Source organism: Centruroides vittatus, unplaced genomic scaffold (genome assembly GCF_030686945.1).
Source record: "Centruroides vittatus isolate TY-2023 unplaced genomic scaffold, ASM3068694v2 contig_900, whole genome shotgun sequence".
NCBI lineage: Eukaryota > Metazoa > Arthropoda > Arachnida > Scorpiones > Buthidae > Centruroides > Centruroides vittatus.
Window position 1 is genome coordinate 819,966 of NW_027122591.1, and position 17,056 is coordinate 837,021.

The window sequence follows — 17,056 nt, forward strand, 5'->3', positions numbered from 1 at the left end:
TAATGGTTTTAATTTATATAAATTTCAATCTGATTTTTTGTATCTGTCGTATAAGACAACCACAGATTTTGGGACCTTTTTTTATGATTCAACTATCGTCTTATCTGCCGAGATATACGGTAATTATTATAATTACATTATTTATTTATAATAAAAATTTAATATTTTACAAGATGGCAGAATGATTGTCAGGACAAATTATTATAAATTAATTTAGTATCCAAAGTTATTGCCTGAAATAAATTTGGCTATAAATGATGTAATTTCAATAGCTTTTGTGAGGAAACTACAAATAACAATTTTTTAGTAAAAATTTGACATGAAGTGAGAGAGAATTTGTAGTTATAGATTACAAAGTTGAGCATCATAATAGAAAAAAATAAGCAATTGGGCAGTCTGTGCACAAAATTTTGTTGATAAATATTTGTAAATAACTGTTAAGTATAAATTGTGATAAGAATAAATAAAGTGGATATATCACTATTTGCTTATTTTACATCTGCTCTTACTCTTATACATGCTTTTATAATGTATAATTTTAAATTTTGACTTTAATCAAATTTGCTAGAGCTGTAAGAATAAATTATTATTCTTATAGCTCTGCCAAAAAAGAAAAATATTTTTAATTATGCATTAGTTATATTTGTCAAAAAAAGAAACAAAAAATCATCACATAAGTCTGTATTTTTGTAATTACCAATCTGTATTTTTTTCGTTTATTCTGGCTAGAGTACTTATTTTGAAACCAAATAATCTTTATAATGAAAAATGATGGAATATTTTTGTATTATTATGATTGTTTAAAAAATTGTCATCAAATATTTTGAAAAGTATTAGTCTCTTCTATCTAATTCTAAAATTATTGAATTTATATTGATGCGTTCTAATTTATAACTAACTAGATACTACAATTAGGCACTTTTGTATACGTGATTTTTTTTTAGTTGTTTTGTTTTATTATTTTGAGCATATGAAAGAATTGTCTAAACAAAAGCAAAATTTTCTGTAGTGCTGTTAATGTTCACCTTATTATATGAAAAACATTTCCTTTCATAAATTTCTTATCTGTAACAAAATTTTGATGAGACAATGGCTTAGAAAGCTAAAGATTAGAAAACAACTACAGTAAAACCTCTTTAGATGACCAGTATTTCTTAGAACAGAATTTTTATTCTAAAGAGAGTATTGTTTTTAATCCTCATCACCTCTTTACCCAACTAAGGAGCACTTGGATTCAAAATCCATTTGTGTAAAATATGTTCTTTGAGATGATTACATTCATTATTCTGGATAGATGGGATGATGAAATCAAAACCACAGGCATGCAGGATATACAGTTTCGGGCATATTGCACTGTTGCATTAGGTATAAAAGCTCATCTCTCAGTCTTTTTCTATTTCTCTTATTTGGTCCTGTCATGGAGAATACACATAATTTTCTGTTAATATATTCTATTTATTCTTATTAAACTAAATAATATAACAAAGATATTGAATTTAATCTTCCCATTAACAAGGATAGATAAAATTGTAATTGATGATGACAAATTTTGGTAGAATATGGGTGGCTTTTGGAATCAGTTTGTCCCAAAAGATATTGTCTGACTAAATAGAAAAGAAATATTGAAGACATAATTTTATAAAACAAGTTAAAACAAAACAAATATCCATTTCAGATTACTTGTGATTTTAATACTGTGCGAGTAGGGTGCAGTTCTATTTAAAATTGGAAAACATGAATACCTTAAATATAAGAAAGAATGTTAGCCAAACTTACATTTAAGGCATTTGTGTTTTTCAATTTTAAAGACTATTGTATACTACTCATATAGGCATTAAAATGACTTGCTTCAGCCATTTTATTTTTGTTTTGATGTAAACAGTGTCATCTATAGTTTTTTGAATCTAATCATAGAGAAAGGGCTGCTAAAGATAAAACATCTTTTTTCCTGATTAGTCTTTAGTTTATAACATGATTCTTATATTTATTAACACAATTGTGACCTTGTATACCATGATGACACATTTGTATCTTTCATATCAGCCACTGGTCTCCACTAGTGGCTCATCATTATAGTAAAATTCATTATCACTTCATTCAGCTGCATTTTTGGAAGTTGTATAGATTACTCCCCATGGAATTTCAGGACTTTGAGTATATATCTGAACTCGGGACCAAGACGAGTTCAACGGTACCCTACTTTTGGACCGGAGATGAAAAATAAGAAAGTTATCATATTTACGATTTCTTGCCTTTCACAATGCATTCTTTGCCATTTTAGAGTTTTCCACTAGGTGGCACTGCTTGTAGTTCAGTGTACGTTTCCTTTTTTTTTTCTTTTGTTCAAGAACTACCGTGAATCAATAACTAGTGACATTAAACACTGGGCAGCCTACTGGTGGCTCCCCTTTGGGAGGAATCCATTGAGAGCACGAACAGTTGAATGCCACCTAGTGGAAAACTAACTTTAAAATAGCGTAGAATGCATTGTGAAAGGAAAGAAATTGTAAATATGATAACTTTCTTATTTTTTATCTCCGGTCCAAAGTAGAGTACCGTTGAACTCGTCTGTCCAGAGTTCAGATATATACTCAAAGTCCCGAAATTCCATGGGGAGTAATCTATACAACAGCCACATTTTTATATTAGGAGTTCATTTTTGATATATGGCCTCAAATAAAGCACTTCAAACATTGATACCATATTTGGAGCACAAGCACTTCTTTTGATGACAGAGATTATATATGAAGTGAGATATACCAGATGCACTTATATTGATAACAAAATTTGTTTTCTTTTTTTATAATAAAGATAAATTTTATCTTTATTTTATAGCATAATAGAACATTTATATATCTATGCATCCAATTTTTATTTTTTTAAAATTATGCAAAAATAAAATGATAATGTACTCAATAACAAAGTAATTTTTCCACCATAATTTTTTGCTGAAAGATACAGGCCTAATTGGCTAATTTTATTAAATTATTAGCCTAAATACACCCTGAAAAATTTAGCATTAAAAAAAGCTTTTATTTTCATTACTTATAAATCTATTTTTAGTATGAGCCACAAATAGTGCATGATGGGTAAAATTTAGAGTATAATAATAAAAGCCATGTACTTCATATGGACACCCAAAAAAAAAAAGGATTATCATAACTTAACTCACCATAAGTATAATTTTTGTGCTCTAAAACCAATTTTAAATACACAACATCTGACAAATAGCATATATATTTCATGGAGAAAACTAAAAACATTCTTTACGTAGTGAACATATTAATTGGTGATGGCTGGATGACAGCAGTCAAGGTGGCAGCCTACCTCTCTGGGAGACCTGGGATCAAATCCAGACGAGTCAAAAATGCTGCAGGAATTTTTTGGGCAGTGGTTTGTGTGGATGTGTGTCCCCATCCCTCACCACCCAGCCATTCCATTGTGGGCTTAGTTGAATCTATAATGGGCTTGCTAGAAGAGGCCCTCTCAGTGCCTTAGGACAGAAAGAGTATTAAAAAACATATAAATGGTAAAAAAAAATAAGCTATTAGGTACATTATACATAAATTATAGAAAGTGTTTAGAAAGAGTATAAATTAAAAATAAAAATGATAAAAGAATAAAATCTGACAGCTGTCTCGTGACTTTCTGATACACAAACCACAATCCCCTCCGTTAATGGAGGGGATTGTGGTTTGTCCATGGTTAATTTAAATGATTATGTTTTTTAATTAAAATTTTATTGGGATTTTCAGTAAAGGTTAAATATTACAATAAACATTTTTTAAAATTCTATTATATGATATACTTTTTTTCCTACTAATTTATGAACCCTCATCAACACATTCATGGATCTGTAGGGGTTTGCAAACCACAGTTTCAAAATCACTGAATTAAAATATAAAGCTACATCTACATCTATGTAATAGCATCATGGATGGTGTTTTATTATCTCATACTATTAGCCAAAGCTTGTATCATTTTTGTAAACAGAGATACAATCATTTTGATGTAGGTTTTTTGTCATACACTGTGACATACCATTTTGCATAGCATTTAAACAAGCCATTTTGTCCAGTAACATGCAATCTGCTGTACCTGCTTAAAATGTGTCCACACCTGTATTACCCTGAAGCATGTTTCTTGCTGTGATTGTGGTGGTTGGTTGAAAAAGCAACAAGAAATGGAACAGTGGCAAACCATTTTGCAAACTTTCAAGTGACATGAGATGTAATGTAAAGGATCATTTTGCTCCATCCAAACTAGTTTATCAAGTGGTAACAGTACATTATTTGTGATGTTGCATGGATGTGGACATATCTTAATAATCAGTTAGATTGCAATACAGAATAAAGTTTAATAAAAATCTGTTATTTTTGATTGTTTTGATCATATCAAGATCTGTGTGTAATTATTTTAAAGTTTAGTAGAGATTAATTATTAATATCAATATATAGTTACATGTCTGTGTATGGTTTTAAATTTATATAATTAATAAGTCACTAACCAAAATTATTCTAAAGTATATTAAACAATCCAGTAAATTTCTGAAGAATTATTACGTTGAAAGACTATAAATTAAATTGTTTTTTGTTTAACTTCAAATCTTAATTTAAATACAGTAGATTCCACATATTGTAATCATAAATATTATCATATGTTGTTTAATGTTAACAAAATTAATGCGTCTTCAGACAAATAAGTTAAAGTATGCTATAAAAACTTCACTTATTGTAATCAAAATTTGATTATCATCATTATCTTCAGATAATCTTTTTTAAGCTATTTTTTTTACACTGTCAGCTTCAACTAATAGTTGATAATATATAATCATTATCAATTATCATTCTAAGTCTTAACCAATATTTTAAATGTTAAACATTAATTGTATCATTTGCTGGTATTTTTCTTCAATTATTTCTCTTCTAGTTATTATTAAAAATGGCAACATGTAAGCAATACTGGATGAATTGCATAATAATTAATAAAAAGTCTGATTTATTGTCTGTGACAATAAAAGGACATGTTAAAACAATTATAACTTGAAAATTTATTAACTATAGTTTTATTTACTTAGCTCACTTAATGTCGTCAATCAGTTATCATCATTCCTCTAAGCACATCCCAAAATGATTATATTGAGAAGATTCTGCTATATCATGTATGAATAATTTGTCAGATTTTTAATAGAAATTTATTGTATAAAGAATTTTTGTTAGTCAGTAGATCTTAACCTTTTCTACTTCTTACACTACTTAAATTTTTAAAATACATCCTTATACCCCATGGAAATTTTTTTTTATTTTGGGGAGGGATGTCTTACATTTTGGATATATTGATATTTGATACCATGGGTTAAAGACAATTGAACTAAAGAATTTTGATTGTCAATTACAGACAAAAAAAGCTGCTTCCACCAGTAGTGTATATCCATATTTCCAATCATCCTCCAAATTTTTACAATATTTTGGCATTTCATATAAATTATTTAAAATAAATTTTAACTGCCAAAGATTTTTATTTTTATTTTTTTAATTTTATCAATTAATTTCACGTAACCAAACAAACATATTCATTTTATCACATGATTTGATGGAGAAAGTTAATATTTTCATTATTATTATTTTCTTTAAATACAGAGGTAAAGCTTATATCTATTTGTCTCACAGTGAAGTGCATAACCAGGCACTGTTGTTTTGACACTAAACAATCTGTTAATATGAAAACATTCTAAATCGTACTGTACAAATAGTCAAGGTCCCATATAGGATTAGTATAGTATGTTGACAAATTTATTAAAGAATTATATAACTTTATATGTAAATTTATGTTAGAAATTTTAAGTGAAGAACATAAGTATATTATCTATTAACAGTTTAACATTAGCACTTAGTTTGTTTATATGATGGTGAAAATTTCCATTCTGAAAAAATGTTACTCCCAAATAGTTGATTTCATATACTAATATCAAAGGCTAACCATCTAAATGAAATCTTTTTCTCTTTTTCTGATATTTTAGCATTATTCCTAAATATCATAATTCTAGTTTTTGTTGTATTTAGTGTCAAATGTAGAATTTTTAAATAAGTATATAAGGTTATAATTTTCTTCTGTAGTTGGAGCAAGAGAGTCACGTCATCTGCATAGAGTATATAATAATATGTCTTATCAAAAATTTGAATTTTCTATACTACTATTAAAAATAACTGATCAATAATTAACTTATTGATCAGTTAAATAAGTTAATTAAAGTAATTAAATAGATAAGGTGGTAGGAATACCTTGATGAATACCTTGAGTAAGAATAAATTCAGGAAATATATGATTGCCTTGAACTATATATGCACAAAGTAATTTTGAAATTTAAAGTGAAAATTTTCTTCTAGATCATTTCTAAGTATTTTAACTAATCTTTCAATATGGAGGGAATCAAATCTTTGTATATAAACAAATGCAGCAGTTTCTAATGCTTTTTAAGTTGTAAATAAAATATACTCACAAATAGTGTCAAATTTTACCAAAAGACAGTATTGTTTATTATTATTATTATTATTATTATAAAATGTAATTGTATTAAGCTTAATGATAGCAGAAAGAATATTGTTGTTTCAGTATCTTTATTTTTAGTTCAGAAGCCCCTTGTTATATCATGGTTTTTTCCCCTCAAATTTTAAAAGCACTTGAGTCGATAAATTTTAAATTATCAATTGCCATTGAAGTTCTTTTTGCAGTGAAATATGGTATTTCATTTCTACCATTGTCTTCAAAAATACCATTGCAGGTGAAACAATAAATTCGTCAAGATCTAAATAAGCAAAAGAGGTGGACAGATCAATTATCATTTATGTTTCCTTTTGATGTTAAAATTTGTATTTATTGGTTTTAAGTTCTGTCTCCTCATTTAATAGTTTCTGTGAATTTCACACCTTTATATGAAATTTCAAATTTACTGTAATGTGTAAGGAAAAGATTTCTTTATTTCTGAACAGAAAGTTCTAAACTTTTTATACAGTAGTAACTTTATTTTGCTTTTTTAGAGAATTTTTACTCTGTAATTTTATAAGTTTTGATGTTCTATGTTCAATATTTATTCTTTAAATTTTCAATTGCTGTATTTATAATTTTTATTAAAAGATATAAATTACACGAATTTTTAATAAACAATTTATTATGAAATATAGTATTGTATAATAAAATCACAACTGATACTTTGTTTTTATATCCACAGTATTTGTCTTTAAATGTCATTGCTAAAGAAACAATAATGCTAAATGGACGTTTGTGGTATCGATGTTTACGTAAAAATCAATTAATATGATATAACCACGAATAAAATTCATTATTAAAAAACTAAGCTTATTTTATATCAGAAACACTTGCTGATGATGGAATAGAGGATAGAAATTCCATAGCATGTATAATATGTTTAGTAAAAACCCAAAATTTTTAGTACTCAGTTATATTGCACTTTTTCTTTGTCTCCTGACAAGCGTGATATAACAAGGGGCTACTGTGTATGCAATTGAAAATTAGATATTAGAAGTTGAATTTTTTGTAGCCAGCTGCTTTTGAAATTATTTGCAAGTGTAGATGTGAAACATTTTTTAATAGTTGACATAAAACAATTGGTTGATAATTTTCAGAGTCATTTTTATCTTATTTTTTTATGAACTATATATAATTTAACTCAGTTCCAAGAATTTAATTTTATTAGATATTTTCAATTGAAGTTTCTGAATTTTATTTTTTGAAAAGATAAGGATGTGTAAGTAGTTTTGTGATAAAATGAAGCCAGCAAATTTTGTAAATGTTAGAAAATGATTTGCTATATCACAGCTCGAAACTCTAAATCTAGTACATATGTCAAGCATTAGTTTGGGACATATAATTAAATCTATAACTGATCTTCCATTATTTGTAACACAAGTAAATTCAGATGGACAATCACTCTATATATGATCATTTAATATACAGTCAAACCTGTTTTTATGCGGTGGATAGGGACCGCATAAAAAAAATCGCACGAAACTTTACGAGTGGCTATAAAAAATAGTTTTTGCAACACAATTAAAAAAATATTTTTTTATGCGGTCAATAGGGACCGCATAAAAAAGTCTCACATAGAAAATAACTCAAAACCGTACAAAATAGAATTTATTGACAACAGATGTCAGCACTTGACTGCATCGTCTCGTCTATTGTCTGTTTTACATATTTTTGTCCAGGTGGTGTTTTGTTGACTTAAAAAATAAATTATTTCATTTTTTGCATATTCATGAAATAATATTGCTATAATAAGTTCATTTATGCTATAATAAGTTTATTTAGCTATAATAAGTCAACATGAGACATGACAAAACGCATGAGACTAGTCGCCGACTATACCGCACAAATAAAAAATTGCATTAAAAATCGCACAAAAAAGACTGCATAAAAACAGGTTTGACTGTATATAGTTGTAAGTCATGGATTTGCTTTAATAGTTCCAGATGTCTGTTATACTTTATTACTTATAGATTTGTGACTGTTGAATATTAATTCATTTATCCCATTATACTAACTACCTAATAATTATACCTTTGAATTAAAATCTCTTAAGATTAATAATGTTGTTATATATTCTTTCAGATTATTCTGAACTATTAAAAGACACACTTAAACAGCTAGATTGCTAGAAACAGCAGTCTTCTTACATATTAATTTATTGACTAGGAATTCCATTTTTTCTTGCTAATTTGTAATAATGTTAATATAAAATTATTGAAGTTTTGAATTTACTTTATGGTTCCTAGTTCTTTCTCAATTAATGTACATTATCCTCCAGAAGGGCAACCATATCCTGGTTTCTGGCCTAGTGTTGATTCTATTATATATTCATAACTAATTTTTAAAACTGACTGAAACACAATCATTTAATAAACAAAAAATGTCTTATCTTGTAGTCAATTGCATGCACTCTATATCTGTTGTTTTATTTTTTAATCCTTGGCAGTTCAAATTCATTACTACAACATTTAAATTTTTTGAAAAATTAATAGAATTGTCATTCATCTTAGTTTCACTTATGTTTAAGTTATTGGATTTTGTAAAGAAGAGATCAGTAAAAAAATTATTGGCACTAACCAATTTTTCCATAAAACTATAAGTAATTTTTGTATTGTTCAATACTAAGTAATCATTGCAAAGTTTATCTTGTATACCTTATTTTTTAAAGTTGCTATAGAATAGGAGAAGTTATTTCTTTCTTTCATTAGAATTTTTAACAGGGCATTTTTTTCCAAGTCTTAAACCCCAGAAAAGGTGTTTTACACTCTAGGTCAGTGTTTCCAACCTTTTTGGGCTAGTGATACTGAATTTAATAAGATTCCTGCAACACATTGTAATTTTTAAAATAAAAACACTTGAAATTTAAAATAAATTATCAAAATTTTTAAAAATGAATTATAATACAGAACAGAAGTTGAACTTACCAAGACAAAAAGTCACAATTTTACAAATATACTATAAAAGTGAAAAGATTATTTGAATCAATGTGTAAAGAGCTAGCTCTTTACACATTGACTCATAGCTTTATAGATTCTATAAATGTTTCAGCTAGTAAGCTGAAACATTTATAGAATCTACATAAAGTTGTATTCTGGCATATGCATAGATGCAGGCAACTTTTGTGAGAGGGATAAGCTGATGCCACAAATTTTGCAACAATTGGCATTTTAGTCCTTCTCCCTTCAGTCACCCAGTGGTAGAGAGATGAAAGATAAATCAAATTTTAAAAGAGTTTATTCAAAATTCTAAAAAAGTATTTAATAATTTTCATGACATATCTGAGGCATTCTCGTTACAAATGTGTTGTCACACATGGGTTGGAAAACACTGCTCTGGGTTAAGAATCATTTGTCATAGAGAGATATTACCATTAATTTATTATAAACAAATTGAAGAGCAATTGAATGCTCTTCTTTACTGTAAATTGATCTGAGCTTTTTCTTTACTGTAAATTGATGTCTGTTTAATTTTTAAAAATTTATACAGGTGATAATATGATATAATACATGGCAGATACTGTGTGTTTATGTTATAATCATCAAATTTCAAATTTAAGTAACATATGTTATTTAAATTTTTTATTATTAACGAAAAACATTTGAAATAATACATTATTATGGTATTCATAAAACACAACAAAAAAAAAAACAAGTTTTGTATATAACTTTCTTTGGACAGTATTTATAAACAGTGATATATAAATATATATAGGAATTTATTAATCAGAAAATAAAATAAATAAATAATAAACAAATTTAGGATAAATAAACCTGTATTTTCTGATTCACTTATAAAAAAGAAACTGTAAATTTTTTATTGAATACTTTATTATTTTATTAATAATGATTTTAAATATATAATATAAAGCTATTGCTGTACAGAATAAATATTATATAATGAAAATTTGAAAAGATACATGATATTATATATTGTTTCTTGTAATATACCATTATCTATTAGTTACAGAAGTTTTATTTATATAACTAAAAGGATGCAAAACAAATTTTGAAGTTTGTTCTAACTTAAATGTTTCAAAAAGAAAATTTTTAAAATTAGTAATAAAACAATTGAAATAGGTGTTTTATTGTGTTTCTTACGAAACTGATAAATTTCTAATATATAAAAAATTAAGATGATCATGTCACAATAAATTTATTATAAAACAGCCAAGAGAATTCTTTTCAGATGTTTATTGAGAGAAAGAGTATATTGTAAGACAAACATTGAATATTTTAAAGTTAATTTTTATTACTTTGATTGTATTTCACAATACAAATTTGCATTTAATCTATGGATGTCCTTAAGGATAGTCATCTCAATTTTTTATATCTTATAGAAGTTTATTTTTTAAATTACAAGAAATATATTTTTCCTTGGAGAAGTTTATTATTTAAATAAACAATGGACTGCTTAAATCAAATGATTTTTCTCTAAGTTATGAATAATATATTTTTAGATTAAAATGTAAATGAAATAGTATTTCATGAATTAAATAAATTTATTATTTATAATAAATTATAAAATAATCATCATTTGGTATTAAATGAAATATAAATTTTTAATAAATTGCAATGAAAAATATATAAGAAAAGTACATATGTTTTTCATAACAGTAATAATATATGGAGGAAAAGTAATCAAATATGATTTATATTATTGTTATAAAAGAATTGCATGTATTTGAAGACATTTGTTTCTGTTTGAGTGCAGTAGATTTAGAATATAATTATCAGATGAGCCTGGTGTTGCCCAGGAAAAAAATAACAGAGATTAAGATTATTAGATTATTTCATACTTCTAACCCTTCTATTCTATTCTATTATATATTATTTGATTTATATAAATACAAAGGTTATCTTATGTAAGGGTTTATCACACCGAGTGACCAATCTAACACATTTTAAAAATTCTTTCAATTGTGTACAGTAGAGGAATAAAGAGTTTGGTTATTTCAGCTTACCATTATCATGTTTATCGCAATACTTGGATGGTATGAAATGGCACAACTTTATTGGTCAACCAATTGAAAATATATTTAAAATTTTTTAAAATATATTTTTTTCCTAATGTTAACTCTAAGAAACTGTACCATTCACAGCCAAATATCAAGTGGTAATCTGCCAACGAATCAAATTTTGCAAAAAGTGGACCAAGTATTTAGACTTTGCACCCTGGAAAACCACTTAAAACCTATTTTGTGCTCGTTGATAACCTTGTATTATGTAATTTTTCGATTCCAATTCCTCTGTACCACTGGTCCAATAGAAAGAAGGGACTGTTGTGGAAAGGGCTTGAGGTAATTCGACCAAAATTACGTTGACTCCTCCTGGAAGAGAGGACAGTCAACGACCACTAATTAATACCGGTCTACTATTAATCTTTGAAAAGCGATCCGTGCTGGACAGATTGTGATGGCCCACATGTGATCAAAGTTGATAACCTTAATGTCTAAAAGACTTCATAAGACTTGTTTAAATCAAAAAAATCTTGTAAAAATGTGAGAATAATTACTTTTATGTGATGATAAAGTGTTTATACAATTTGTTGCCAAAAGTTAAACTATGTGGGAAGTATATTCTTGTAAATATTGCATTTATAGAAAAATTATTGGGCTGCAATTTGAAAAAATTGTAGACCTATAAATTCTGACCATCTGTAATCCTTCTTTAATCGTGAGAAAGGAGTTAGATAGGTAAAAGTCGAGACCAAATGTGGAAAGCTAGGGACAGGAGGTCTAGAGTAAATATATACAAACTTCCGGTCCAAACCAGAAGTCACATTAATTCAATTTAAAATTTTTCCCTGAATGGTGCTAAATAGATGACTGGCATGACTGTGAGGCTAACAGGTAAAGTATGATGTACAGGGGCAAGAATTGAGAACATTGTAATGAAAAGTTACAGCCCTGTATTGTGATGTTGTCATGATAAATAATTGCTCACTAGAATTGGTTTGGTTCATTTGGTTACAGCAATGTGATACGTGAGCGATCTGCTGAGGGGGGTGCATCCTTGGAAGACTTATTGGAAGCTGGACCCTATTTAGGTGTTACTAACATGAAGAAAACCCAGAAAACACATGACCAGTCCATTGACAATGCCTGAACCCACAACTAACTAACTACCATTGTTCAGCTTTATCCACTTGGCTACTGGAGGGCACTTTTTAGAGTTAAGAAAGTACCATTCAAAAATGAAAAAACCTGAGTCATTAGATGTGGAAAATTAAATATTTATAGACTTTTCACAGGGTAATACTTTCGATTCCAAGCAGACAAGTGCTATGTGCTACCTGTTGCAGTAATGGTATAATGGTGCATCTATTTTGCTCTATGTCATTGTCGCAATAATTAAGTGAATATAATACATATTTTAAAAAATTATATCCTTTTTTTGAATTACATTTAGTTTATTATTTTTAAAATTTTGGCTAATAGATGGTGCTACATATAAATCAGCAAATCGAATGTAGATAGAAATTAATTGATTTACAGAAATCCAATAGATATTTTGGGAGGATGCACAACATTATCTAAGAAGCATGTGAACGTAACTGCCGAATTTTGTAGCAATTGGTCGAATGGCCTAGGAGTGTGTAGTGAACAAACAAACATCCTCATTTATATATATGTTACTGTGAATGACCGATATCTGATGAATGTTGCATCAGCATTCGCACACTCGTTTCGTGTATGTACAAAATATTTGCTAAATATCATTATTTCTCGCTTACACCGGCAAATGTTGGCATTCAGCATGCACTGATGGTGAATGTTGAATAAAAATATTTTTATTACGTTAAGACAAAAATGCAACTTTTTAATGTCAAAATAGGAGAAAACTTAAGTAACAGCACGTGTAAATAAACTGTTGAACCTAAAACGAACAGTACATTCTAAAGCATTAATAAACTTACACATAAATTATGTGATTAATGTTATTCAATTTTATTTATTGCAACAACTTAAACTGTTATGGCACTTTGAATTGCACAAGAGTCCCTTGCTTTTACAACTGCATTTATTCGTGGAACACTTCTTTTTGCAATGACAGCATGTATAACCTTGCCTTCCACTTCTCGAATTAGCTGCAGCTGCTTCTCTCGGTGATATTTCTTGAGAAGAAATCTCATCTATGAAAAGTAACTTTTTGTTACAAATTACGAACTGATTATGGGTATCACCAACTAAACTTTTCGGACGTAGCTAAATAAATAAATAAATGGTATTCATTTTTGTGATTGTATGCAATGCCATACTTACTAGGTCAGTTGTTCTCAATCTTTCTGAGACCATGGAGCACCATTCACATACTTTTTATTGTACGGATCATTAGCATCAATATATTCAAAAATCGATAGGCAATACCACGTTTACTGTTCTAACGAAACAACAAAGCAATAAACTAATAAACTTTATTGTATTGAATAAAATAGTAATCACGGAATTGTCTACAAATAAAGTAAGGTGTTATAGTACTGTACATTGGAATAAATTTGCAATAAAGATTTTGAAGCTATTTTTTTCATGGAACACTTTGGGCAAGTTTGCGGAACATGGGTTGAGAACCATTGTACTATGCACATTCATGGGAGCCCCGAGATGGTAAAAATAAAGTAATTTTACCATTTTAATTGTGTCATAATTTAGAAATTGGCTAATTCTATAGCTACAATTAAATTTTATTAGTTTATGATGTCCTAAAATTGGGCCCATCTACATAACCTTTTGTATTTAAGGCTGTGGACTAATCTGCCACTGAATGTGTGTAACCAAAATATACTTCCTGTTTTTTAAATGATTATTCATTTAAAAAATAGCAGCTACAGTTTGGTTTGTCAATATACAGTAAAAACTCGATATAACGGACCACCACAGAGCTGAAGAAATTGGTCCATTATAATAAAAGCCCGTTTTTATCGGGTTAAATACTCGTCCATTATATTGAAAGTACAATCACGTTAGAAATCTTGATAACAAATCTGGAGAATTTGTTATCAAGATCAAACCGATCCCTACCTCGTGATCAAAAGAACAAAAACCCCATCCAGTGACAAAGTGGGCGGTTTCCACCAAACCATTGCCAGAAAAAGAGGTACAGCCTTGTCCTACCTCTGGCTACCCACAAAGGATTTGGCGATAGACTGTTGCCTCTCCATTGACATCGGCTTCTTGGGTATCGTTTCAACCTCTACCAAAGTTTATCTGTGCTTGTCAACATACACCGGTGATCGTTCGAATGTACAATAATATAACCAAATATTCAGTCTTTCACAGACATATTTTGCATGTGTCAACATTCACCGGAGAATATCGACATTCTCTAATTTCAGTCTTTCACAGTAACATTTATATATATATATAGATTAAACTCATTTTTTTAGTTTCTAATTTTTAATTTACCTAGTTAAACTTCCCCCTCAAATTATAAAGTATTTTTTCATTTTTTTAGTGGAATAACAAACAGTTTTACTAAAAATAACATTACGATATGTTAGTGTAAATGTATTGCAATAGTCTATTTTTATAATTATTATGCTGGTTGTAATATTTACTTTAGAAGTTTCTTTTTAGACAAATAAGACTTTTGATTTTAGTTTTTAGTTACTATACTCCAATATATTCTCAAGAAGCTTATTATAATCACAAAAAATACAATGAGTAAACAGTAATTACTAGCTGAATTATCATACTTATTTAGTTCATAAACTAACTTTCTAAACAGATATTTAATATTCAGCATGCTAATCATCAGGAAGAATAATGTATTATATTTTTAGTTATTTAACTCTTGTTATGATATATTTTTAAAACACTAGGTTAGTTGCATGGATGACAATTTTTCAGTAAAATTTGAACCGTGAAAAAACTTACTGATGAAGGTGGTGAATCAAGGATTCATATTAGATTCATCACATTCTTCCTTCTATTTGATTAGATATTTCTTTTGATAAATGCATTATACAAATATAGGTATACCTCAAGTTACGTCGTTTCAAGTTACGTCGTTTGTCAAAAAAGTATAAGGAAAAATAAAAATCAAGTTTAAGTCATTTTATTCGACTTTACATCCGTCCGCCACAAATATTGAAGTCGTAATATCACTAGAAAAGCGTTAAAAGCACATAAAATCATATTAAAATATGTACATTTACAGTAAATGTTAATATAATCATTATAAATCCTAGAGAACGAAACATTTGTGTTTCTGTGTTTGTCTTATTTAGTGGTCTTTAAGTGCTCATTATTGGCATTTTCCACCATAGTTTTGACTTGCGTCGTAACTACACAAGTAAATTTGACTTATGTCATTTTTCGACTCACGTCGCCTCTCCTGGAACCAATTACTGACGTAAGGCGATGTATACCTGTACATTATACATTGTGCATTATACAAATAGAATAACAAATATCTGATTCAATTGGAAGACAATAGTCATCCATGTGACTATTTATGTTTCAACTCATTCTATAGTTACTTTCATCAGTGCAATATTTTTATTATTATTATTATTATTTGTATTTTTAGATGTGTAGGGTTTCATTTTGTCTTTTAGTAACTTTTTAAAGTTGATTGTCAAATTAGTACTGATCCTAGTTAATGGATTGGATGAATTGAATGTTGGCAGTTTTGGAAGTTAAGGGAAGGATGATTTTAATATGAAAACTTAGTCTATTTATTTATGACAGTTTTTCAGAACTAAAAGTATCATCATCAGATTTAAATGAGGATTGTAATAATGCAGATAGAAGCAAAAATAATTTTAATTTTGGGAAAGATATGAATAAATGGAGTAAAATAAAATCCTTGTCTAAATTTCATACTAAATCTTATAATAATTTTTCTTGTTTAATAGAGCCAAAAGGACTGGCAAAAAATTCTAAATCTGATATCAATTGCTTGTAATATTTCTCAATAATCCAATTACTCTGTTTTTATTTTCTATTTGAAATTTTTTTTTCTAAATGGATATTATTATAGATAGATCAATAATAAATTATAGATCACTTTTCAATGAAACAAATTAAATTTAATATTTTAAATGTAAAATATACATGACCCCATGACCAAATGTGCCACAAAATTGTTTTAACTAACAGTATTATTAGTAAATGAAGTATTTCTGTTTTGCATTAAATACATAATAAAGACTTTCTGCATAATTGGAAAAAAAAGACAATTTGATTGGACACATTTAAAACCTAGAAATTTTAATATGATACTTATCAAGTTTAATTTATTTTGTTATATTCTAAATTGTTGTGTCAGGTAATAATGCTTTCAGGCAAAAGTTTATGAGAGAACCTAATTGAATAATCTAGAAATATCATTATGTATACATATTTATTTTAATATATCACTTTTCATTTAATAGCAAAAGATTACAATTATTTTATAATCTATTATTAATTTTTAATTTATGTAAATTAATTTAGTCATTGATTTATATATATTTTATCTGTGACTGTTAGTTATGCTTTATATATGAAAAGTACAACTTGTTTTGTCTC

General features: G+C 27.7%; 1 protein-coding gene across 1 annotated transcript in view; it reads left to right on the top strand.

Annotated features, from left to right (window-relative positions):
- LOC136984012 (tyrosine-protein phosphatase Lar-like) overlaps positions 1 to 17,056 on the top strand; it is a 197,448-nt gene that overhangs the window by 156,785 nt on the left and 23,607 nt on the right.